At 51.3% G+C, this 23,945-nt stretch overlaps 1 protein-coding gene and 1 long non-coding RNA gene across 7 annotated transcripts in view; both read left to right on the top strand.

Moving 5' to 3' along the window:
• Positions 1 to 23,945, top strand: part of ROR2 (receptor tyrosine kinase like orphan receptor 2) — a 204,003-nt gene that overhangs the window by 104,493 nt on the left and 75,565 nt on the right. The window lies entirely within an intron of this gene.
• LOC111770215 (uncharacterized) lies at positions 13,215 to 14,022 on the top strand. The gene is made up of 3 exons (XR_002803328.2): positions 13,215 to 13,347; positions 13,678 to 13,783; positions 13,900 to 14,022. It is a non-coding gene; the product is annotated as an uncharacterized lncRNA (long non-coding RNA).

A 23,945-nucleotide genomic window follows, 5' to 3' on the forward strand; every position in this document is an offset into this window, starting at 1 on the left:
CAACCATCTATGAATCCCAGTCATGTTGGTAAGAAGGTGCCCACTGACCTGGATTCCAGAACACGGCTGTGCCTTCTTCTCATCACTCCTTGCTCTAATTATTTCAAATTTTCTTTCGTGTGGTTCAAGATAATGTGTAAATACTCACAGATTACACCTGAGCTTGCTGCCTGCTGTGGGATGTCTATTTAATTACAAATGTGCATGCTTATGTGGCCCTATGTTTATGAGAATGGCATCGTGTGTTAACTCATTTGTCTTACTCTCAGTGCCCATCAGGGAGGGGACTGCACATGCAGGTTGTTAGAGGTGCGACAGTGTGACCATGGCTAGTTAGTGTTTGTTTAAGCTATTCCTTGAGGTCTTTTGAAAATAGAATTCTCCCTCATTGTCAGCTAGTGTTTACTTTTTGATATCTGAAATCATTTTTTTTTTTCTGCTTTTTCTCCTCAAATCCCCCCAGTACATAGTTGTATATTTTAGTTTTGGGTCCTTCTAGTTGTGGCATGTGGGATGCCGCCGCGGCGTGGCCTGGTGAGCAGTGCCATGTCCGCGCCCAGGATCTGAACCGGCAAAACCCTGGACCGCCGACGCGGAGTGCGCGAACTTGACCAGTTGGTCACAGGGCCGGCCCCTGTAATCATTTTTAATGATTAAGAAAATTAATCACACATTTCTCCTTAAAAAAAACATAAACTAGAGAAAGAAGGATAACTTTTTATAATGTTAATTAATGTCTATGCCAAACTAAAAACAAATATTAGTGGTATAACCCAGATACTCCCATTCATAACGAGGCCAATTAAAAAAAGCTTTATGTGGCGCTGAAGTCTTGACAATGTAGTAAGACATGAAACAGAAACAAGGGGGGATTTAATGGGTTGTACAAGATGCAGTTATTGCTTTTATGAGACTATGTGCCTTAAAAACCCAAGTGAATAGACTAAAAACTTTTAAAAGTAATTAGTAAATTTATTCATATATTTGGATAAAATATATATTGGAAAAGCTTTCCTATATATCACCAATAATCAGAAGCTGTATAGGGGAAAAATCCATGGCAAAAATCAAAAACAGATAAACCAGAGGCTGGCCCGGTGGTGCAGTGGTTAAGTTTGCACGTTCTTCTTCGGTGGCCTGGGGTTCGCCAGTTTGGATCCTGGGTGCAGACTTATGCACCACTTGTCAAGCCATGCTGTGGCAGGCGTTCCACATATAAAGTAGAGGAGGATGGGTGTGGATGTTAGCTCAGGGCCAGACTTACTCAGCAAAAAGAGGAGGATTGGCAGCAGATGTTAGCTCAGGGCTAATCTTCCTCAAAAAAAAAAAAAAACCACAAAAAACCAACAGATAAACCATACCACCATATCATCAAAGATGTGTACTTCTATTGAAGTAACTTAAAAACTATACCACAGGATATGAGGGCATGTTATAATAATGAAATTTTTAAGAAGGACAATAATTTATTCATGCTCTGGAAGGCTCAATGTTATAAAGATGTCAGTTCTTTCCAGGGTAACAAACACTTAAAATAATCTCAATCCACATCCCAGGAGGACTTTTGGGGGATGCTGGACAGAATGACCCTGGGGCCCATCTGGAAGAATAAACAAATGATGAATGGTAAGAGAATTTTGAGTAGGAAAAGTGGTAAAAGGAGATCATTGCTGTGTTTTAAAAGATATTGTAAAGCTGCAGATGCTAATATGATTCTGCCCCAAATGCCAACTGGCCAATAGGAGAAAAGGCAAAGGAGACGAGTGAATTAGCAGGAGAAAAAGACTAATGGGCGGTACAGAAATTTAAAAAGTCCTCAGAATCCTTCAAAATCCAGAAATAGAAATGAAGCTTCATGATGGACTACTTTTTGGCTGTCAGATTGCAGAGTTTTACAAAGTTCTCCCCTTACACACAGCTGGTGGATGTGTGCATGGAGCAGCCTTTCTGCCCCGTGCTTTCCCTTGTAGGAATCCGTCCTGGGACCATGAGGAGACAAACAGACAGATTTACAGACAGGGCTGTGTATCGCAGCTTCATCTGGTGCAGTTCACGATGAGGGGACAGTCTGAGTGTTCACTCGTTGTGGAATAGTTAAGTCAGCTTTATGGGCTACATAGAGAAGTATTTTGTAGACATTTGAAAAATCACATTTTCAAAGCATAATCATACAGTGAAATCTTCATAGTGTGATGTTATCTATAATGATATGGGAAAATGTTTACAATATAATATTTATCTGTTTAATGATGACAGACTGAGTGCTTCCTATGCAACAGGCAGTGCCCCAAACTCCAGGCATCCCTTTCAACTATTGGCTGAGCCGGGATTTGAACCCAGGGAGCAAAACCATAGGACATCTACAACGATGGCGTCGGCATTCCCTCCTGGAAAAGCAGTTATTTCCCCCACAGCCGGGGGCCAGAACTGCCCTGTGCACCTTCCCATTTTCCCACCCAATTCGGTTTTCATAGAAGCCACAAGGGAGAGTGCCTAAAAGCCTCTGTCCCTGGCACCTGGGGATCCTAGCGGACTTAATGAGCCATAATGCCTTTCATTGATGCATTTGCTACAGGGAGGACCTTCTCTTTCTTTTCCCTGCTGGAAAGTCAGAGTGTTTGCCCCAGTCAGCAGTTTGTGGCAATGGAGAAATTCTGAGGATTCTCTCTGCGGTTTTGCTAAATTGATGGCTCTTCTTTCACAGTTCAATTCAGAGCTGAATCAAAAGTCCTGTGATTTAGAAAGAGAGGACATGTGATTGCTGTCCCCATTATTGTGGGGGTGGGGGGGGCCCTGTCCCTCAGGGCATCCCAAAAGATGGGAGCTGGGGTGTTTCTTCAAAGCTGCCTTCTCCCTCTGTCCTGGGTCTCAGGCCGGGTATTCCTGTAGAAATCATAAACAATTCGGGCAGTGGCGGCTCTGCAGGTCTTCCTAGGATAAGATCTCAAGGTGGTTTCTCAGATACTTTGCTCCCTGTGTCACCTTTTCACCCTAGACTGATTAGAGGCCCAGTTAAATGTGAGCAGGACCTACTGGTTGTCCGGCAGGTTTGGAAAGTTCCTGGCCCCTCAGCATGAATTATCCAGGCTGGGCATGTGGCCTGGGCCCGTCCTGAACGCCCCGTCTCGCATCTCGGAGCATCCGCTTTTGTGTGGGGACAAGTGGCCGAGTGGAGGTTTTCCTCTCTTGCTGGTGACTAGTCTTCCAGGACTCCCAAAAGCCTTCTTCCACATCCGGGGAGGGGCTGGTTTTAAGGGCTTCTGTGTATTACGGACTCATTGCCAGTGGTGGAAACAGATGTGTGTGTTTTTCTTATTGTCCCCTCAGTCTGAAAGACACATGTTATTTGTCACTGGCTTCCTTGAGGCCACAAAGAAACATTCAGGGCCCCAGCCATGTGGCCTGTCTGACTTGGGGCACGTGACTGAAGCCCAGAGCTCCCTCTTCACTTCATTTCCTGGAGGCCAGAGGACTGGGGGTGCCCTGTGGGCAGTGCTGTTCCCTGGGTTAAGGGGGCCTTGTTTTGGCAGAGAAGAAATTACGGCTGGCAAGAGGCCTGGCTGGGCCCTCCCCTCCTGCCGGGGCGGGCTGCTGCCTAATTGCAAACACATGGGCTGGTTCCAGAGCACGGGGATGGATTTCACGGCCCGCCCGGTGAGAGCCGTGTGTGTTTCACCCCGATGCCCTGTTTCTCGTCAAGGAAACCGGGGGGCCACATCCCAGGACCACAGTACAGCTGCCTCAGCTCGGGCAGGCCCCCAAATGTGCCTACCTCCAACATTTTTTGTGTAAGTTGGCGAACATCGGGATTTGGTTCCATTTCAGTCATCCTCGGTTTCCTCCTGCATTTTTGGCGAATGATTTTGAAGTCTTTCTCTCTTTTCCTTTCTCTTCCTCTGGACGTGTTTGCTCTTATAAATACACTCCTTAAACGGGGTGCCCTTCACACGGCCCCACCTCCTGTGCACACGATTCCCCAGGGCATGCTGTGGCTGCCCTGCTGGAGGCCTCCCTTAGAGTGGGAGGGCCCTGCCTAGACAGCAGAGTGGGTGGGGTTGTGGAGACCTCATGGTCTTGGAGCAGACCGATCTGTATTCAGTGCCCAGCTGCTCACTTCCTTGTGGCCCTGACACCTGTTGACCTTCCTGAGGTCCAGTCTCGATCTGTAGAATGCCGGCAGCAGTCTCTCCTGCAGGGCGGTCATGATGATGACTGAGAACGTGTGAAGGAGGGCCTGGCAAATGCGCGGTCAGGAGACCCCATTCTTATTTTCTCCCTGAGAGATGCATTGCATTGCTTTGAGCTAATGGCTCACTGTGAAAGACCTGCCTCCTGAGAGCTCAGCTTGTGGACCTGTGTGGGAAGAGCAGCAAAAGCTCTGAGGCCCTTAGAGGGACCACCCTGGATACAGCAGGTCGACATTTCAAGGAATTTGGGAGACTGAGAAGCCTCATGTGTCAGGAACTTTGTGGGTGCTGCATATCAGCACCCTCCCTGGGAACCTAGCCGTCTAGTTGTAACCCTGTTATTCTGCAGCACCCTGCCAGCGTGGGCCTCTTTGTTTCTCCTCATCTTTTGATCATGAAAGTTTTCAAGTATGTAAAAAAGTTGAAGGTGTGTGCAGCAGACACATATAAACTCTCCACCGAGACTTGACAGTCGTTAATGCTTCTTGTTCTCTCTCTCTGCCGCCTACACACACATTTTCTAAAACTGTTTGTTGAGTAGTTTGAAAATAAGTTGTTGACATCGCGACATTTCCGCCCACTCAATACTTGAGCACCCGTCTTGTAAGAATGTCTTTCTTCTAAGAATGTCTTTCTTCTACATAGCGGCAGTGTGGTTCTTGCACAGAGGACATCAATCATCAATGTTTGCCGGATAGTCACTCTTCTCCAGGTCTCTCCAAAGTGTGCTGGATTCCTTTCTTCTCCCCAAACCAGGATCCACTCAAGGTTCGCTCATTGATTTGGTTGTTATAACTGTTTGGTCTGTTGAATCCAGAACCTCCACAACCGCCACCACCACCCTTTCTCTCGTCTCCATGACATGGACGATTTGGAGCGCACAGGCTCGTTTGCTTGTGGAAGGTCGCGCGTTCTGAATCTGTCGGACTCCTTCCTCCCAGTGATGCTGTGCTGGTTCCTCTCTCCCTTGTGCTTGCTCTTAGGCCGACACTTGAATGTCTGTGGCCGGAATCCTGAATGGGTGAAGCTCTGTGCTCCCTGCCTTATTGTACGTGGAGGTCAAATGGTCCCACTGGCAGGGATGCTAATGCTGACCATGTGTGGTGACCACCCTCCTTTCCTGTGTCAAGGCGCATCGTTTTCCTGTCTGTGAAGACACTTGGACATCTTGCATAGATCCTGTTACCCAAAGAGGCTTCCGCTCAGTGCTTTTGCCTGAATCAGCTGTTACAGAGCAGGTTGCAAAATGACGATGTTCTCATGTAGTCATTTCTACTGAAAGGTGTCTCCCCACCCCAATTTTTGAGAATCGTTAAGGACTGATGATTTTTTAAAGGAACTCAATGTAGGATGATTACTTAAAGTCGTTTCTGTCTTTCCTGATACTCGCATTTGGTCAAGGCGCTGCATTAAGCTGGTGCCTGAGTCCTTCACTTGACTCTGCAGTGTTCGCTGCTTCCTTGCTGTCTGGCACAGTGGTGTCCTGGCTCACCTTTGCATCCCCTGTCCCAGACTGACGATCAGCCATTTTCCCAAGGAGCCTTGTGGTAGAGAAACCAGCGTGTGGGCACTGGGGTGCCCATAGCACCTGGGCTCTCGCTGCTTCCAGGCCCTTTCCGTGATTAGCACCAGGAAACATATGTTTTAAAAAATTGTGACTTTGTCTAGATACTTCCAATCCAAAGTTGATATTGGAACGCAGGCCTCTACATTTCTATCACTTTCCTGAATTCCCCAGGTCCCCCTTTTGGTTAGCTGTTTGTTTGCCATTTGAAGGGTCTTTGCTTGGTTTGTGTTGAGTAGTGAGTTTTTTAAGCTACCTTCCTTCCATCTCTTCTTTGCTCACGTCCACCCTTTGCTAAGTTAAGCACCAGTTTCACGTGACATGCCCAGGAAGTATAAAGAGAGGGACCCTAGGTCCTGGGCACAGGGACGATTTGGTCTTATGTTTTTCAGCCGATTTCTGCTTCATCCCCTTAGAGAAATGTACATTTCTGGGAGAGGGAGAGCCTCACAGCTTGAAAGAATTTGTCCAGTTTTGCTGTATCATTCCTAATGAGTTCAGTGTGTGTTAGACACCCGTAGGACTGTACTCCTGCCCCCGTGGGATATTGCCGTGGGAGGATTATCCTCGCTCCCGTGGCCTTTAGGATAGCATGCCATCTCTTTACAGTGGCCTGCTGGCCCCTCCTTGTGGGGGGCATTTTCAGCTTTCCTCACACCGTGGACGTCTTTAAACCCGTTTCTGTTCTCACGAGCGTTGTGACCCCCTCAGTTCCCTCAAGGAAGCTAGACTGACCCTGAGCCATCTTGAGTGTTCCACTTGCTGACCCTGTGCCCCGTGGCCAGAGCTTGGCTGGGCTGGCCGTCCCAGGAGCACCTTAGGAGCAGGTGCCACCGCTAGTGACCCGCTTGAGAACATGCAAGTGGATGACTCCTAGACAGGCTGGGTGGGTATGGGTCTCCTCTTGTCCTGGGATGTGGGGTGAGTGGCTGCTGTCTCCATGGCGAAGGTGGGTTGCTTTGCTGCCCGGCCTCAGGGTTCAGCAGCACTTTGCCTCGGTCGTGTTAGACTTCTGCTCCACCTCTGAGTGACCTCCGCGTAGCCCTGCAGGCCTGGATGACGGCGGCCCGGGGAAGAGAGGTCTTGCCTTTGTAACACGATATGTTGAAGCATTCCCCTTTGTGTAGAGATTCACGATAGCCAAGTGTTTCACTTGACGTGGATTTGTTGTTGGTGTTGCTATTTTGTTCTATTGCAAGAATCAGTTATCCAATCTCTGGGTTTTCTCTGAGGGTATCTGAAGCTTCTGGATCTGGAAGACCCCAGCTTAGGTCCTGCCACCTGGTCTGCTCAGAAGGGCAGAGCCCAGGTGCTCGCCTGTGGCGGGTCACTTATCTGCAGCCCACCTTGCTGTGCCCGCCACGGGCTACGAGCCCACACAGAGTTTCTGGGACCCTGCCATCCTACCCTGGCTCGGCCAGGGCCACCCATACTTCCTGGTGGAGCAAGGTGATGGAATTAGGGGGGCAGCTGTGACAGGAGGGGTAGCTGTTCTTACAGAGACCCGTGTGTGCGTGAGTGTGAGTGTGTGTGTGTTCTCTGATGACTGGAGACTTGCTCTGCCCTGAGGGAGGGAATTGCCTTGTGCCCACGGATGGGATCTAATGGGTTTCATGAGCATCTAGTTTGTGCATGGCCCTTGGCTTTGTTCTCCGGGGGGATGTAGGAGAAATATAAGCCCTGGCCTTGCTCACTGGAGCATCCAGTCCAATTCCTGCTGGGTTTTTTGTTTCTTTGTTTTGGTGAGGAAGATTGGCCCATGAGCTAACATCTGTTGCTAATTTTCCTCGTTTTGTTTGAAGAAGATTTGCCCTGAGCTAACACTGTGCCAGTCTTCCTCTATTTTGTATGTGGGATGCTGACACAGCGTGGCTTGATGAGCAGTGCGTAAGTCCTTGCCTAAAATTGGAACCTGTGAACCCCAGGCTGCCAAAGTGGAGTGTGCGAACTTAACCACTACGCCACCGGGCAGGCCTCTGATTGTTTGTTTTGTTTTTTGGTTAATAAAGTTTTTATTTTCCCTCTGTTACTTTTATGGCTTGTCTGTTTTCTTTCTCAGTCATTTCATAGATTAGATTTGAGCAAAGCCACAATATGTTTTCTCATGTGGTCCGTCATCACACCTTGGTGAAACTCAGATCGGGCAATTCTGTGACAAGATCTCACGGGTAGCTTGATGCAGTCCTGCTCTTGAGGACATCTCGAAGGGAGCCTGTTCCACCAGTCCTGCCTCACTTGCTCCCAGGGACTGAAGCTTCCAGTGCACTAAGCAAGGGACCTTTGATTTCCAATTTCCTGAGCCAAGATCCACATGCCTTCTGTCTTGGAGATGAGGCTTCGAGAGCTCATATCCCATGCCTGGAGTGAGATGAGAACTGGGCTCCTCCAGTGACCGGGGTTTCTAGTGGCCTACCCTATTGAGTTGTCATGGGGTGGTGTGCACATGTGGCATTCACCACAGGGCTAGGAAATGCCAAGTGATGATGCTGAATGTGCCAGTGTGGTAGGATGGCAGAGCTACTGGGGTCCTTGCCCTGACAGCAAGATGGTCTTTCCTGGCGGAAATGTTTATGTCCTGGAGTGAGCGTCTGAGCCAAGCCTGTGCTTGAGGGAGTGGGAGACTGAGGGTGAGACCCAGGCAGGTCGGCCTGTGTCTGAGTGAGTGGAACGGGGTGACTGAGCAGCACTCTGGCTGTGGAGGGTGGGGTGACAGGAGCCGTGACCAGAGGGGCTGCCCTGGGGGACAGCAGGTGGACCTGTGGGTGTCACTGAGGGAGTGGGCTGCAGTGGGTGTGGAAAGGAGAGCAGGATGGTGTGGAGAGCAGAGTGGTGGCTCTATGGTGGAGGGGAACATTCCGTCACTAAAGAGGAAGCTGGTGAACAACAACAAAGCGGCCTGAGTGCCCGTCACACACCGTCCACGTCAGCTGGGGCCGCTGTGACAAAGCCTGGCCCGCTGGCAGCTCCACCAGCAGACCTTTACCATCTCACGGTCTGGAGGCTGGAAGTCCCAGATCAAGGCGTCGGCGGGGTTGGTTCCTTCTGGGGGCTCTCTCCTGGGCTTGCGGACGGCCCTCTCTTCCCCGTGTCCTCACATTGTTTTCCCTGTGTGTGTGTCTTGTCCACATTTCCCCTGTTTATAAGGACGCTGTCATACTGGATAGGGCCCACCCTAATAAGCTCGTTTTAACTTGATGACCTCTGTAAAGGTCCTCTTCCAAATAGGGTTGCATTCTGAGCTGCTGGGGGCTAGGACTTCAGCCTTTGAGTTTTAGGGGATGCTATTCAACCCCTGCAGGTACATAGATTGTGAAGCTCTGGGCTACATAGTAACCAGTGGTGCTTTGGAAAAATCAGTGCCTACAGGTGTAGGAGGGGGCAGGGAAAGGAGCTTGGGGACAGACCCTCCCCGTGAATGGTTTGCAGCTGCTTTTGTGACTGTCAATCTTGGGACTATGTTGAAGCCACTGTGCCTGTTCTCTGTTCTGGGCTGGGGACGGGACCTCCTGGCTCTTCGTAGGGTCCCCAGGACACCTCCCTGCAGAAAGTTCTGGGCATTCCTCTTTACTTGTGGCATGCTATGCCGTTTCTAGGGCAAACCTCCAAATTTGGTTTTTCAACAGTTTTCACCTGCTGTGGCCACAAACAAGTAGGCAAGTGGACACTCTGCTTTTCTTGGATGAGTAGAGGCGGATGGTGGAAGGAGGGCTGCGCGGCTACGTGGGCACCTTCTGCGGTTGGAATTTCTAGACTTGCTTCTTACTCTCTTCTGCACCAGTTCTTGGTAGATTTTTCTTGCATAACTATTAACAAGTGGCAAAATCTAATGAAAAAGTGCATCTGACCCTGATCTGAGGTCTTCTTTGTTTCGAGGTCATCCCCCTTGTTAATGGCAGTCGTTTCTCTTCTGCTTCTCTGTGGGCAGATCCACTGGGCGTTCTTTTATAGGTGACCTCCACTTGGAAACATTCTCTGTCCTTCTCTCTTGTAGCCATCACCTGTGTGTCCTCTCCTGGCTTTTCTTTCTGTGTCCATCCTCTAAATGCCAAGGGCTGGGGCCAGTCTGCTCCCTTCCCCCCGTGCCCCCTGCCTCAGCTTTCAGGCTCTTGTGGAAGCTGCAAGCTCCCAGATACTCATCTCTGGTCCAGATACGGCCACGACAAGGTTCTCCTTTCCCTTGGAGACACTCCCGCGGTCATCTTGACATCTCCAGGCAGCTTCTCTCTAATTGCTGTTGCTGCCCAGGAGGGGTTATGTGGCCTTCGTAGGTGCCAGGGAGCTGGAGCCTGAGGACCAGGGACGCTGGCCTCTCTGAGGGGAGGACAGGAACCTGCACCATCCCAGGTTCTATCCGGAAGGGAAGAGGCGGAGGGAAGGGGGGGTGGGTTTGCGGATGGGTTCCCAGGGGAGCCAGGGTCAATCTGGAAGCCTGGAACATTGGTGCAAACGCTCCAAAGGGAAAGATAATAAGCGTTCCAGCCCTGGCACCTCCAGGTAGGTCACAAATCCTCAGGGGCCACAAATGGCCCGGTGTGTGCAGCATGATGGAGGTAGCCTTGCTGAAACACCGGCTGCTCTACCCCGGGAAGCGTAACCTCAGAGGACAGAACCCCAGCGAGGGGATCATGGCTGCAGCTTATATTGCCTGGTGTGATCTCATTTGCACGGAGCACTTTCAAGTCTGTTTATTCTTCTGTCTTTTCAACCCTGGCTGCATGTGCTGGAATTTCCTGGGGTCCCAGTCCCGGGGTTCTGATTGCATTGGTCTCTGTGAGGCCCTGGCATCCATCTTGCTCAAATTCCCCAGCTGATTGCCATGTGCAGGCAGCACTCCTCTGATCTAGTCTGCCCCCTGCCTTTTTCAGAAGGACTTGGGGCTTAGGCAGCTCATGAGCCCCGCCTGGAGCCATCCTCTTACTCTGGGGCTGGTACAGCCTGGCTGGAGGAGGTCCCTGACTCCCCAAATATGAGGCGACGGTGGTGAGCTCACACAGGGGAGGCCTGGATCAGGCACGCAGACCTGAAGATGACAGCTGTCTTTGAAATCTTTTTTTCTTTTTACTTAAAAATTAATATGAATTTTGATTGTTCTCTATTACAAAGCCATGTTTGTTTTGATTTTTTAGATTTCCCCTCGAATTTTCAGTTAATAAAAAAAACCCACTGCCTGGGAAGATGGACAGGTTTCCCCTGTGGCTCCTGACTCATCTAGCTCCAGTCACACACACATGCATACAGGCAAAGACACACAGACACACACACACACACACACACACATAGATGTGCACAGAGACATATACACAGACACACACACACTCACACACAGACTTCTCCCCCTGCCTCGGGACCTCACGGGGAGGAGAGTGAGAAGCGTGTGCATTCTCTGTGTGGCTACGAGGTGCCCCGGAGGTGGAGGAATCAGAAGCCTGGGGAGGAGATGGAAGCAGACGGGTGCCGGCTGAGCTTCTGTGGTGTGATTGTTTTGTTCCTGTGCTTTATCAGTTCTTGCCCCATTAAAGGCGTAAACTGTGCTTCATCGGAACTAAGCCCTGGGCTGGTGCATCGTGAGTCCCCAGCGCCCCGGCGCTCTGCTCCTTGCCCCTGGCCCACCCCTCCGTGGGCTGCATTGGAAGCTTCCCTCGCATCCCCGAAGCCCACCTGGCCCAGGTGATTCCCGGTGGTAGGCACGTCCCTGAAGCTGGACCACCAGGCTCCTTGCTGGTGTTGACGCTGGGAAGGAGGGGTGACGTCTTCCGGGTCTGCTTGGGCAGGGCTGTGGGAGCAGTGGGGATATATTTTCTTCATGGAGCAGAAAGGAGGGTGCCATTTTCCAGAACAGAGAAGGTGACGTGGACACACAGAGAAGAGCAGAAAGGAGAGGCAGAGAGCGGATTCTGCAGGCCCGAGAGGTCCTCTTTCAGAACGTCCGCAGCTCCGCCGGTCGGAGGCAGGGAAGTGACCCAGGGTCCGGGGTCAGAGTTCGCTAGCGTTGATTCCCGCTGAGTTGGTTGCATCTGTTCCAACTCAGAGAGGCTGAAGTGCTTACTCCTGGAGCTCTGGGGGCGTCTCTTCCCCACTCTGGGTGGTGTTGTGTGTTTCCAGGCTGCCTTAGTCCTTCGGGCTGCTGTAACACAATGCCACGGACTGGGGTGCTGACAGACGACCGACATTGATTTCTGGCAGTTCTGGGGGCTGGGAGCCCGAGACCCTGAGATCAGGGTGCCGGCGTCGTCGGGTTCTGGCGAGAGCCCTCTGCCAGGTTGCAGATGGCCACCTTCTCCATGTCCTCACTTGGTGGAAGGGGCGAGGGAGCTCCCTGGGCCTCTTGTATAAGGCCACTGATCTCATTCCTGAGGGCCCCACCCTCATGACCTAGTCACCTCCTGAAGGTCCCATCTTCTGATACCATCACATTGGGGATTAGGTTTCAAATGTGAATTTTGAGGGGTCGCAAGCATTCAGACCATAGCACGAGTCCACCGGGGCGGCTGCAAAGTGCCCCTAAGTTCTGCCCCCATTCTTTCTGTTTTCTCTTGTATAAAAGGGTTAAACTTATGTACAACCAGCTCAGGCAGTTGTTCCAGTTCCTTCTACAGAGAGCCACGGGGGTTTCCTCTGTAACAAGTTCTTCCCCCCTCTGCCCCAGAGGGCTCTGTTAGGAACGATTTAGTGTACTCGGTATCTGGTGTCCAGGCAGCATGAGGTGCTCAGCGGGGGAGGGCTGGCAGTGCCACTTAGGGGAAGTGAGTGGCTGTGGTGGGGTTGAGGAAGAGGATTCGTGGGGACGTGTGGCCTTTTGTTCTGGTTAAAGATATTACAAGTGATACTAGTGCATGGAGAGTGTTGTTAAGAAACGTTGAGTGTTTCTGCCCAACTTGAATGAAAGAAAGGCATTTAGCTGTGCATATCAAAGAATAGAAATCTGTCATCTTAGAGGTCACTAATTTACAGTTATGTGACACAGATTTGAGTAATCAGAGGATTTGATCACCAGGCATGTGAAACCTATACAAATGTTGGTCGACGTTCTTGGAAAGAAGTCAAACTTTGAGACTGTTTGAGCAAGTCATGACTCTTTAAAGGTTGCCACAAACTGAATTGATTTAGTTTGGCAGAAACTACAAAAACAAACATGGAGTTTAGAAAAGCAGAGGCTCATGTGATCACAACTCTGGCCCCGGAGAAAAGGAAATGCTTCATAAATTGCACCGTGGACCAGCTTGCTAGGCTCCCTCCCCCCACCTGATAATTTTAAGATCGTCTGGAACAGCTATAAACAAAAGCTGGAGACGCTGAAACAGCCTCATCGGCCCCTCCCCCCTCTCCTGCTTTCTTTCCCCTCCTCCCGTTAATAACCCGCTGGGCTTGTGGTTTCTTTCTGCTTTTACTCCCTAAGTAAATCTTCATCATGGTAGTTAAACCTGGCCTTGACTGTTCCTCTGTTTCCATGGATACCAGATGGGGCCTGGGCTTTGCAAGATGGCTGCAGCACTGCCCAGATCCAGAGGGGCCGTGGTGCTGCGTCCCTGGGCATCAGCACCTAGACCAGGGGGACTGAGGGAGGCCCCTTCTTGGGGCCAGGCTCGTGCCTGCCAGGTATGAAAAGGTGGGATGACAGCCATCAGGGTGCAAACCCCCTTCTCTGGCTCCTTGTAGTACACAGTCTCTTCTCAGATGCGTCCACACACTCTGAGGCCACAGTTACGCTGGTCCTGACTTGGCCTTGCTCATTTATGGTGACCATGTGATCCCATCATTTAGCCATAGGGCTGGCATAGAGGTCTAGGCAGCCACCTCTATCTCTGGACACCATGGAAGGCCTCCCCAACTGTTGGAGACAGTTCACTGTCCTGGAACGACCTCGGGGAGTGGGGGCTACACCCACCAGGTCTGCCCCCAAGCTGGGTCCAAACCTTCCTCCCCCAGCTCAACCGCAGAAGTGAAGCAGAAGTGAAGTTGGCCAAGACTGAGGCCAAGGGCCTCGCCAGCATCGAGCTTCCAGGATGAGTTGCCTGTTGTGTTTGAAGTGGGGGTCAGTGCTCCCCCTTGCCTATGGGAGGGAGGGGAGCGCCTGGGAGGCAGGCAGAGCTGGGGGGTGCCAGAGGCCATGGGGCTGCCTCCCAAGAATCTTCATCTCTCTTTCTTCAGAAATGCATGGTGGCTTCAAAGTAATCCAGATGCATTGGCGGTCAGTTAAAATACATTTTGTCACATTTTTAGGAAAGTCAAAAAAATAATGTCAACTTAAAATAAAAAGTACAATTTGCTAGTGAGTGGTTATAAGTGTTTCATAAGTCCCATTTATAAGTGTCTTTTCTTTTTGAAGTTGGGTTCAAAACCAGTAACAAATGGTAAATCATGGTCATTGACTTACTGTGCTGTGTTCTTGCTTCTTTGTCTCATGTTTAAATTCCCTGTGGGTTGTCATGTCATTTCCCTTGAATATACACAACCCACCAATTCTCGAGGGGAGTAGAGGCCATAAACAGCTAAAAAAACATACAAAGGATTGAGGACAGAGGTGAGGCAATGAAGACGGACTGTGAGGGGATGTGACAGAGTGATGGGGCCTGGGGACCGGGGGATGCTTTCAAGGAGGTGGCATGGAAGGCTAAGCAGGGGCTCATGTATGGAAAGCAGGCCAGCGTCTTCTGGCAGGAAAGGGTAGACCAGGGCCAGCAAGGAGGGCAGGCAGCTGCTCTGGAAGGAGAGGAGGCCTGCCACAGTGAGGACTGGCCTTTGCAGCGGGTGGTGAGGGCTGGGGGCTGCAGTTGAAGTGGGGTGGGCGGCTCCTTGGAGGGTTGGAAGCAAGGAAGTGACATCATGGGATTTATCTTTTGAAAGGACCCCTCTGGCTATGTGCTAACAGATGGGTTAGGGTGGTTGAGTGTGGAAGTAGGGAGCCTGTGTGGAGGCCATGTTGGTGGGCCAGAACAAGGATGGTGGGGTAGGGGAGAAGGAGAGAAGGAACTGGCTTTCGGACCTGTCCTGGGGGTGGAACTGGACTCCTGACACACTGGTGGCTAGGAGTTAGGGGAGGTTAGAGCAAGATGATGGCTGGTGTTTGCCTTGAACAACTGGACCAAAGGTGAGACTGTTCATCAGTTATTAAGAAGGTTTTTAAGAGAGGGAAGCCGTGCGCTCTTAGAGTTCTACAAGGCTGTCTGTTGTCAGTGGCCCGTGGCTGTGAGCCTACTGAGAGAAGGGCCGTGGAGAGCAGGTGTAAGGGCAGCCCGTCCCCTGTTGGTGGTTATTGCTTTTGTGTTGTTGCTGTTGGACTTTTGAAACATACCCATCTTTCAGACATCTGGGTGTTGCCTAGGGATTTGGTGATTTCCTCCTAATCAATTAAAAAGGGCCCCCAGAGCTACTCTGCATTGCAAAGTGGTCCTTTTTGATTTCTTTGGCATTCCATCAAAATAGTTTTGGTTTGCAGGGAATTTACATGATGTTTACATGAAGTTTACATCAGTTTCTCAAAGGCTGACAGTCGAGGTGCTGTCACATTTTCCGTCAGGAATACCCCTCGATAGCCAGCAGGCAATTTCTGAGCTAAGAACAGTATTTACACTGTTTATTTGAGGATTAGTAAAAATCCTGTAATTCTCTATGAGCCTGTCAGAAGCAAGAGGAGCTTGATTTAAGGCCTCAGTCTTGAGCAGAATGCATTCGTTTCACCTATAAATAGTTAATGTTCTCTTTTAAGCACCTTTTCTGACCCTTGTATTCTAATTGCCTTAAAGTTTATTTTTCAAACCGTGTGATAACTTTTATTATGAATGAAAATGCCTGTGGTTTCTTTGCGACTGAGAGGGAGCTGTAGGACTCTGCAATAACCGCTCATCAGAGAGCAGTCCTTTTCTGTACGCCATGAATCTGTAATGGGGCATCTTGGAAGCCATAGATCATTTTCAAATGTAATGCGTATCATTTATTATGGAAAAGGGTAGTTGACATTATTGGATTTCCTCCTTGAAAGTTAATCTATATACCCATGATGTTTTTCTTAAACCCATTACACAAGTAGCCTTTCACAATTCACTGGAAGAATTAAATTTCTTGCATTCGCCAATCCTGACTTAGAACCGTTGTCATTTTTCTGTGCTCTGTTTTCTGAACAGGTGCTGAGAGAGAACTTTGCTGGGTGGCACACACTTGACCAGGCACTCTGCAAGAACAGTTTATTTCTCATCCTTTCCTGTGACTGCAGGAAGCGGGGAGGACTGTCACCGAACAGATGAGCCCCGTGGGTGATGAGGAAGGGTACTCAGTGAGTTGAGCTGTGGAAACCAGCAGGGCCTGGGTTTGAAATCAGTGTTCTTTGTTTTGTTTTTCAAATTCCAAAGCCTCAGTTCTTATTTTACAATCAAGCTTCGGGTAATCGGTACACACCCTATCTCCTTTTCCTCGGAGTTCCATTGTATTCCCACCATCGTCCAGATCCTTGAGCTGCAGGAAGGAACCCTGTCACTTTTAGCTTACAGGGAAGGAATTAGGAGCACTGATGGAGTTCCTAAACCTCAGGGGAACGGAAGTGAACTTTTTTTTAATGTGGTCCAAAGTGTGGTCCTTAGGAGCTGGTCTGCTTTAGCAGTATTGCTTATAGCGATGTTCTCCTTTTGTTTTCTGTCTAGAAGTCAGGCTTGTTGGCGGTGCTGTGGTCACTGAGGGAGAACCCTGGAAGGTGACTAGAATCTGGGATGACTGCCATACTGTCGCCTTCAGGAAGCCCCTGGAGCCTGTCATATCTGCAGGGCTGGTGCCCCTCCTCGGCAGAGCGCGCACAGGGCTGCGGTGGAGGCCAGAGGATGTGTGCATGGGAGTGGTTTTCTGTTCTCTGGGTGCTGACAAAGCTGGGCTGTTGCCCTCCAGACATGGGAGATGACTTCCAAGGGTAGAACTATACCAAGGTTTCTTTTACTTTAATTTCTTTCCCCTTGAACATTTTTCTTCTTGACAGAACACCTCATTTTGCAATTTCTTCTCCTTTTGGAGAGAAAATTCAGTGCCATTCAGGATTACTATTGAGCACCCATAGTGCCCACCAGGTCCTCAGCTCTGCTGTTCTGCCATCTTTAAGTTTTCCCAGTGGATTTTGCTTATGTCCTTGTGTCCAAGGGCCTTGTCTTAACTGGGCTTGAGGAGCCCTCACAGTCCTGGGTCGTCAACACTCTCTCCCGTGGCCTGCATGGTTACGATGGGATGCATCATAGGGAGGGTCAGAAGGGCCTATTCAGAGAACTTTCTAGAGTGGGCCCTGACTTCATACTGAGTGGTGCATTGCAGCCAAGGGGACAGAATCTTCTAGAAGACTGCTCTGGGCTCCGGGCAGGGACGAGTTGGGTTTCTGCGGTTGGATGTTTTTTGATATCCCATTGCTGTGTGGTTACTCAAGGATCTAGAAAGCAGGCCTCACAATGTGGGCCTATTTACAATTCACAAAGACCCTCTCTCACGTCATAATTTCCCCTCTGCCCATTTATTTGGCTCCTTTAAGCGTGTGGGTTCTGAGTGGTGTTCCACAGACGGCAAACCCGCCCCGACCCAGACGCGCCAGCCCCAAACAATCTGGTTACTGTTTAAACAACCGGTGTAAATAATGAGTCCCTCCATTCCTGGGAGTATAAATACATTTAGACAAGTAGGAGTTCTGTCGAGTGAAAGTTTAGGTTATGCAAAAACAGCAGCAGCTGTAATTTGTAGGCCCTTGTAGAGAGAGGGGTGTGAGTGATGTAAACTGGAGAAAGCCTGCGTTCCGTTTATGTATATTTTGTCATTGTGCCAAGAGGCTAACTTTGCTATATTCCCTTCGCTGTGAATTAATCTTGAGAGGGCAGCACCTGCCAGAAATTCTTTTTTTTTTAGCCAAAAGTCAATTTCGTACGGGTGGCTGGTGTTAACGAGCACCCTGGCAGGCCTGGGTTGGGGATGACCGTTGACTTTGTGTGGGGAGCAGAGTTGGTTAGCTGCTCTTTTCCTAGCGCTGAGAAAATAATTAAAGGCAGACCCCAAAGGCGTGTGATTAAGGTGAACTCAGCAGCAAGGAGACAGAGGCGCACGCACAGAAGAGCCGGTGGTGGCGCTGGGCCGGAGCCCCGTGCTTCCCGACTCTCGCAGCCACGGAGGCGGCTCAGCCAGCGGCGGCTCTGGTGGGGCCCTCCTGGGGAACGGGCAGAGCAAAGGCCCCCTCTTTTTATTTTTTTGGCCAAGGTAGGAACTGTCTGAAGACCTATAAAATTAAGTGTTCTTTACAGGGAGAAACCGGCGAGGCGAGGGTCGCTGGTCGTGGGGGTTTACTGGGCCTTCTCCCCACGATGCACCCGTCACGCCTTCCCGGCTCCGATCCAAGGCCTGTTTGAGAGGGTCCCAGTGTGCGAGACGGCCACACACGTGTGTGTGCCTGACCCTCAGAGGCACAGATCCCGCTTTATGTTTCAAAGTAACATTTCTGTCGATTTTCACAGTCACTGTGGATTTGTGGATTAGCTTCTGAGGCCCCCGCCCAACGTCGCCTCCCACCCAGATGCTCAGCCCAGCCTGGGGGCTGAGGACATCTTTGCTTTAAGATGACCCCTAGGGAAGGTGTCCGGATCACGTGATCTCAGCTAGCTGTTTGCCAATTCTGCTCATTTTCTTCCACGGCTCCACTTCCAGGAGACACGAGCTGCTGATTCCACACGCACACACGAGGCACTGAAGGGGTGGTATAGGTTTTAGTAGAAATGAAGAGTCAGGTGAACTGAAGCCCAGGGCAGGCCAAACCTGAGTCTAGAGTCAGAGGGAGGCAGGCGCTTGCTGTGGGGGGCCTTCCCCTGACAGCCAGGCCCTCTTCTAAAGTGTGCCTGGGATTTGTGTCCATCAGGTAGGGTGAACGCCCTGATGTGGAAATGACTGTCCTGAAGAGAGAAGTTCGTATCCTTGTGGATTCCTCGAAACAGGAGGCAGGGCCTGCAGGGCCTCGTGGGGAGCACCAGGGTCAGGCAGAAGGCAGAGGGGACATGTGGGCAGGAGCCTTTGTTATGGGTTTCGTGGGAAGAAATGGGTGAGGCCCAGTGAGCAGGCTGAGCAGCTTAGGGTGAGGGCCTGCCCTTGTTGTCTGGTCCCTGGCCCTGGTGATGAGGGCAGGGCAATGGGTGTGGGAGCCTGGGTTGGTTTGCGTATTGGCCAGCCCTGTGGGGATGGGGGGGCAGTCTCTCCAGGGTCTGCAGGCTCCACATGTCAAAACATCAAAAATACCGAAGATGAAAAGGAGTAATTCATACAGCCCCTTCCTCAGGGAGGCCTCTGCTGGAAAACAGCTGGACGGGGCACTTAGGGGAAGTGGTCAACTTTCCTCAGCAGGCTGAACACAGACTGCTCCCAGCCACATCCAGGAGAAGGCTGTTCTCCCACGGGCCTGGGCTTTTCCTTGGTCCCTGTATGTGGGCCCAGGTGCCCCGGAAGGACATCTCAGGGCCAGCATTCCCACTGCTCCCATGTGACAGCCCCACAGGGGAGGGCTGCTAGCCCGTGGTCTGGTTGGGGAGCTGACGGCGCTGCAGGGCAGGGCAGGGGTTCTGTAGGTTCTTCCTGGGGGCAGTGCAGGATGAGGGGGCTCAGTGTGGGTGAATTCCATGCAGAAGCCACTGCCCGCCAGCATCCCCCATCCTCCCAGCCACCCCTCCTTGGCCCCTTAGGCAACAGGGAATGGGAGCTCTCCTCTCTGTTTGTCACTGTGCTTGGGTGAACTTTACCCACTCCCTAGTCCTTTGTGTGAGACTGCACATTGTACTTCTGCTGGGGAAAGAGTCCAGAGGCACGCAACACGGAATCAGCACCATTCCCCCACCTTCCCCGAGAAACTCTAACAAGCATGTTGGGTGTTTGTTCTGGAAATGCTCCTCCACGACAAGACAGCCTTTTCCTATCATTCCTAGTCTGTTAACTATTAAATTGCCAAATCATAAGGACATTTGCTTGTAGTAGCAACAACAACGTAGACACAGTGACTGCAGAGCCCCAGGGGAGAGCAGGGTGCGTCCTGTGCATTCATGCCATGGACTGTGCTGCTGCTGCTAAGAAGAGTGGGGTCGAGCTCTGTCAGTATCGAGAATACTTTTGGAGAAAAGAATGGAAGGATGCTTGGCAGGCTGTACAGTGGTTACCAGATTATTTGGAATCAAAATGTGATCCAGGGGTTGGCCCCGTGGCCTAGTGGTTAAGTTCAGTGCGCTCTGCTTCGGTGGCCCGGGTTCACGGGTTGGGACCCTGAGTGTGGACCTACACCACTTGTCAGCCATACTGTGGTGGCAACCCATGTATAAAGTAGAGGAAAATTGGCACAGATGTTAGCTCAGGGCCAGTCTTCCTCAAGCAAAAACAAAAATAAAAAAATGTGGTCCAAGGAAAAGGTGAGATGTGTATGTCCCCGGGGAGATAGTCCAAGACTGTCTTAGACTATATGAATAGCTTAGAATATATATATGTGTGTATGTATGTGTCTATCAGAGAAATCATTTTGTTTAGCTTTTTTGGATCACAGAAATGTATTAGGATCCTGGGCATCAGAGTTCATTTCCTTCACCAATATGTGATACTTATATGAAGGGAAAACGAACTAAATCATTGTGAGAAGAATTTCAAACCACAGCTGGCCGGCCGACCCTTTCCTTGTGCTGCCCAGCTCGCCGTAAACAAGGCATAGAGCGGTTCCAGGCAGTTACGAGATTGCAAAGCTTCTCATGTGTTGGTGTATCTATCGCCTTACCTTCTCCACTCATGCAGTTCTGGAAAGATAAGTCACCTGGGCATGTGGTGCTTCTCTCTTCTTGAACCCGAGGCGCCATCATCTCACAATTCTGTGTGCTGGAATCTAGCCACTCGAAGGTGGGCCCCAGCCTGCAGCCCCGTTCAGCTCTGCCGTTTGCTTCCTGTGGGTTGTGCTCCTGAGCCTCCCAGGCTGGTGAAGACCAAGTCCGTATCCGATCAGGAAATGTGCTTTGGGATTCACTAGGCAGATGGTTTCGATGATGTTGTCATGAAGACCCTTGACTTCTTCTAACTATTCGCTGTTCCTTTCAAGGATACATAGGGATTCTAGTTGGACTCTAGAAATTTATTACCCGATGGGGCCTCAGAGTTCATTTATTGTCCCCTGTCCTCATCCCAAAAAGGAGCTGATGGCCGTGGCGTGAAGAGTTGGGGCTGTTGGTTCTGCTTCTAGCAGGACTGGAGATTTGCCCTGACGCTGCTTCTCATTGACGTTTTAGTAAGTGGCAGTGGAGTAAGCAGCTGCGGGGAGCTTGGGGTTCAGCCCGGCATCGTGCTTCTTCACTGTGGACATCCTCCTCATCCAGTCCAGGCCCCTGCATCCTCGCCATCTTGTCCCGCTGCAGACCACCCTCACTGCCCTGCTCGGTTTCCTGACTCTCTGGCATCTTCTCCTTCAGCCCGGCTACCTCGTCCTCCTGGTTCCCCTCACAGCTTGCCCCTTCCAGGGCCCTGGAGGGCCTCCTCCTGGCCACACTCGCCTGTCTCCCCAGCTTCTCACCCTCAGCCCGACCCCTGCAGGGGACCGGCCACCTCCGTTGGCACGTGGCAGGGTTTGTGGCCTCTCGCTGCTAGGTGTGAGCTGCAGGAGGGCTGGTGGGATCGTAGGATTCTTGGAGTCTTTCCTTGCAGGTGCCTGTGAGTTGTCCTTGTCTGCATAGATGGCCACACCTGAAGGCTGGCAGGTGTGTGGAGGCCCAGCTCTGATGTTGTGCAGCCCAGAAAAGAGGATGCCTTTTTACACTGGGAGAGATGACTAAAAGCGGATTATAAATTGTTGCAGGAACAACAGCAGGTAAAAGCGGCAACAGCAGGGAGCCGGAGAGGGCTGGCCTGCTGTTTGACTCCTATGGGAGACGAGCACCACCCCGGGCTGCTGCAGTGGCCTTCGCTCTGCTCCTCCACCCTGTCAGCACTTAGCGACGGCTCTTCTTTTCAAAAGATGCTGTATTCGTTTGCCAGGGCTGCTGCAACAAAGTGCTGCAGCCGGGGAGGGTTAAACAGCTGGCATTCATGGTCTCAGTGCTGGAGGCTGGAAGGCCGAGGTGGGGTGTGGGCAGGGCTGGATCCTGCTGGGGCCTCTCTCCTTGGCTTGCAGATGGCTGTCTCCTCCCCGAGTCTTTGTGTGGTCTTCCCTCTGTGTGTGTCTGTGTCCTAACCTCTCTTGTAAGGACATTTGTCATAAGGGATTCAGACCTACCCTAATGACCTCATTTTACCTTAATAACCTCTTTAAAGGCCCTGCCTCTAAACACACTCCCATTCTGGAGTACTAGGGTTTAGCACTTCAACACATGGATTTTGGGGGACACACTTCGGCCCGTAACAGATGCCAACCTGAGAAAGCAGGAAAGTGAAGCTCATTCTATCCACGGGGCAGACTGAACACCAGTCAGTGGTGGGAATCCTTGCTGGGCTTCTGGGACCTCACCTTCTGTTGTCCCCATCACTGGCACCTTTGGGAGGTCTCTGGTCAAGGTAGGGAGCCACCCCCTCCCTGTGCAAAGTGACCAGGCCATGTGCAAGTCAAACACACCATTGTTCCCCTCTGGGCCCCTCGTCCTGGCAGGAGAAGTGATGTCATTGCCAAGGCCTGTCCTCACAGGGGCTACATTCCGTGTGTGTGACCCGCATGGCAAACAGGACCGGTCAGTGACTCCCCGCCTTCCTGGACGTCCCTAGTCCTGCTGTGCCCTCCATCACCTCCCAAGCCAGAGCTGTGAGCAGAGACAGCCTCGTCCCTGCTTCCCAGGCCATCTCCGTGACCCAGGCTGCAGGGCTCACCATGCTGCACTCAGTGAACCATGTGGCACCTTCTTTCTTGAGCATGCAGGCTTCTGTCGGGAGTACCTGGGAGGCGCCCTGTGTTAACACCCTGTTTGAGGGTGAATTTATCCTGTGTTCGCCATCTGTGGGCTGCAGGGTGTCATGTGTTGTGGCCTCCTCCTCCCAGTGTGGCCGCACGCTGCAGCCCTGGGCCGGGCTCCACACAGCTGACAGCGAGGAGTGCAGGGGCCTGGAACCGGGCGTGCCTCCACTCATCCCAGCCAGATGCACAGAGGCAGGGCCAGCTTCCCAGCTTGGCTGATGTGTTTTGGCTCCTCCCGTGGGACTCTGTGACCGTGTATCACAGGATCACAGGTAAGCAATACCTGCAAAAACATCTGCTTAAGCACAGTGCAAAACCACACCTGTCAACCTGGCATGCCTTGGGGTCTTGATAGTCGCTTCTAAGAAGGCGTTTGCTGGCTGCTGCAGACATCCTTGTACACGAATGCTTTAGAATGAGCTTGTTTCCACCGTGAAGTAGTAGGATCGCTGTGAAAGCTTTCCCAGAGGCATGGGCAGGTGCGAGAACACTCTGGAAATTCAGGAAGTCCTTATGCCCCCTTCCAGATTCTGTCGCCGGGGCAGCCTCAGGCTTGGCGGAAACCAGCTCAGCCCAGTGTTGTGAGCGCGGTACCTGGCCTGGTGGCAGGCTGTCACCTCCTGTCACGCTCTTGTGCTTGGTCGTTTCAGAGGGTGGAACCTAGCCGCCTACACGGCAGAGTGTTGCTGGCTATTAACAACACAGTTTGGCTGGCATTTTTCCTCTCGGCGCATATTATCAGTTTTATTAAATCGCCACAATTTTGTGTCTGAGAGAGGCACTTGTGTCCAGTCACGGCTGCCCTTACTCTAGACACTGTGATTGGGTCAGGAATGTGTTCAAGCCAGTTCCTAGAGATGTCATTCCCATCCCATTAAAGGTTGACATGAGCCCTTAGAACGTGCTCAGTGGGGTTCATGGAAACTCCAGGCCTGGACTGGGGGCACGTGTGCTTATGGATACACGAAGTAGTGAGGGCGCCCACTCCCTTTGTCCTCCCTTGCTGCCCACCAGTCCCCAGAAACCACCAGGAGACGTTGCCACATGTCAGTGAAATGCTAAAAGTGAATCACCCTGGGGAGTGCTGGCAGGCCGCTCACTGGGATTGGAGTTTGGCCCAGGACCTGCCCCTTTAGTACAAGCTGCAAACAGCTAGGAGGCAGGCCTCCTCCCCCCCTTCATAGCTCCACCTCCTTCTCCCCTTTGCTCCCTCACCTCCTCCGTCTCCTTCTTCCCCCCACTCCTCCCCCACCTCCTTCTCTCCCTGTGAGGCAGCCCTGGCTTTTCCCTTTCACAG

This window comes from Equus caballus, chromosome 23 (genome assembly GCF_041296265.1).
Source record: "Equus caballus isolate H_3958 breed thoroughbred chromosome 23, TB-T2T, whole genome shotgun sequence".
NCBI lineage: Eukaryota > Metazoa > Chordata > Mammalia > Perissodactyla > Equidae > Equus > Equus caballus.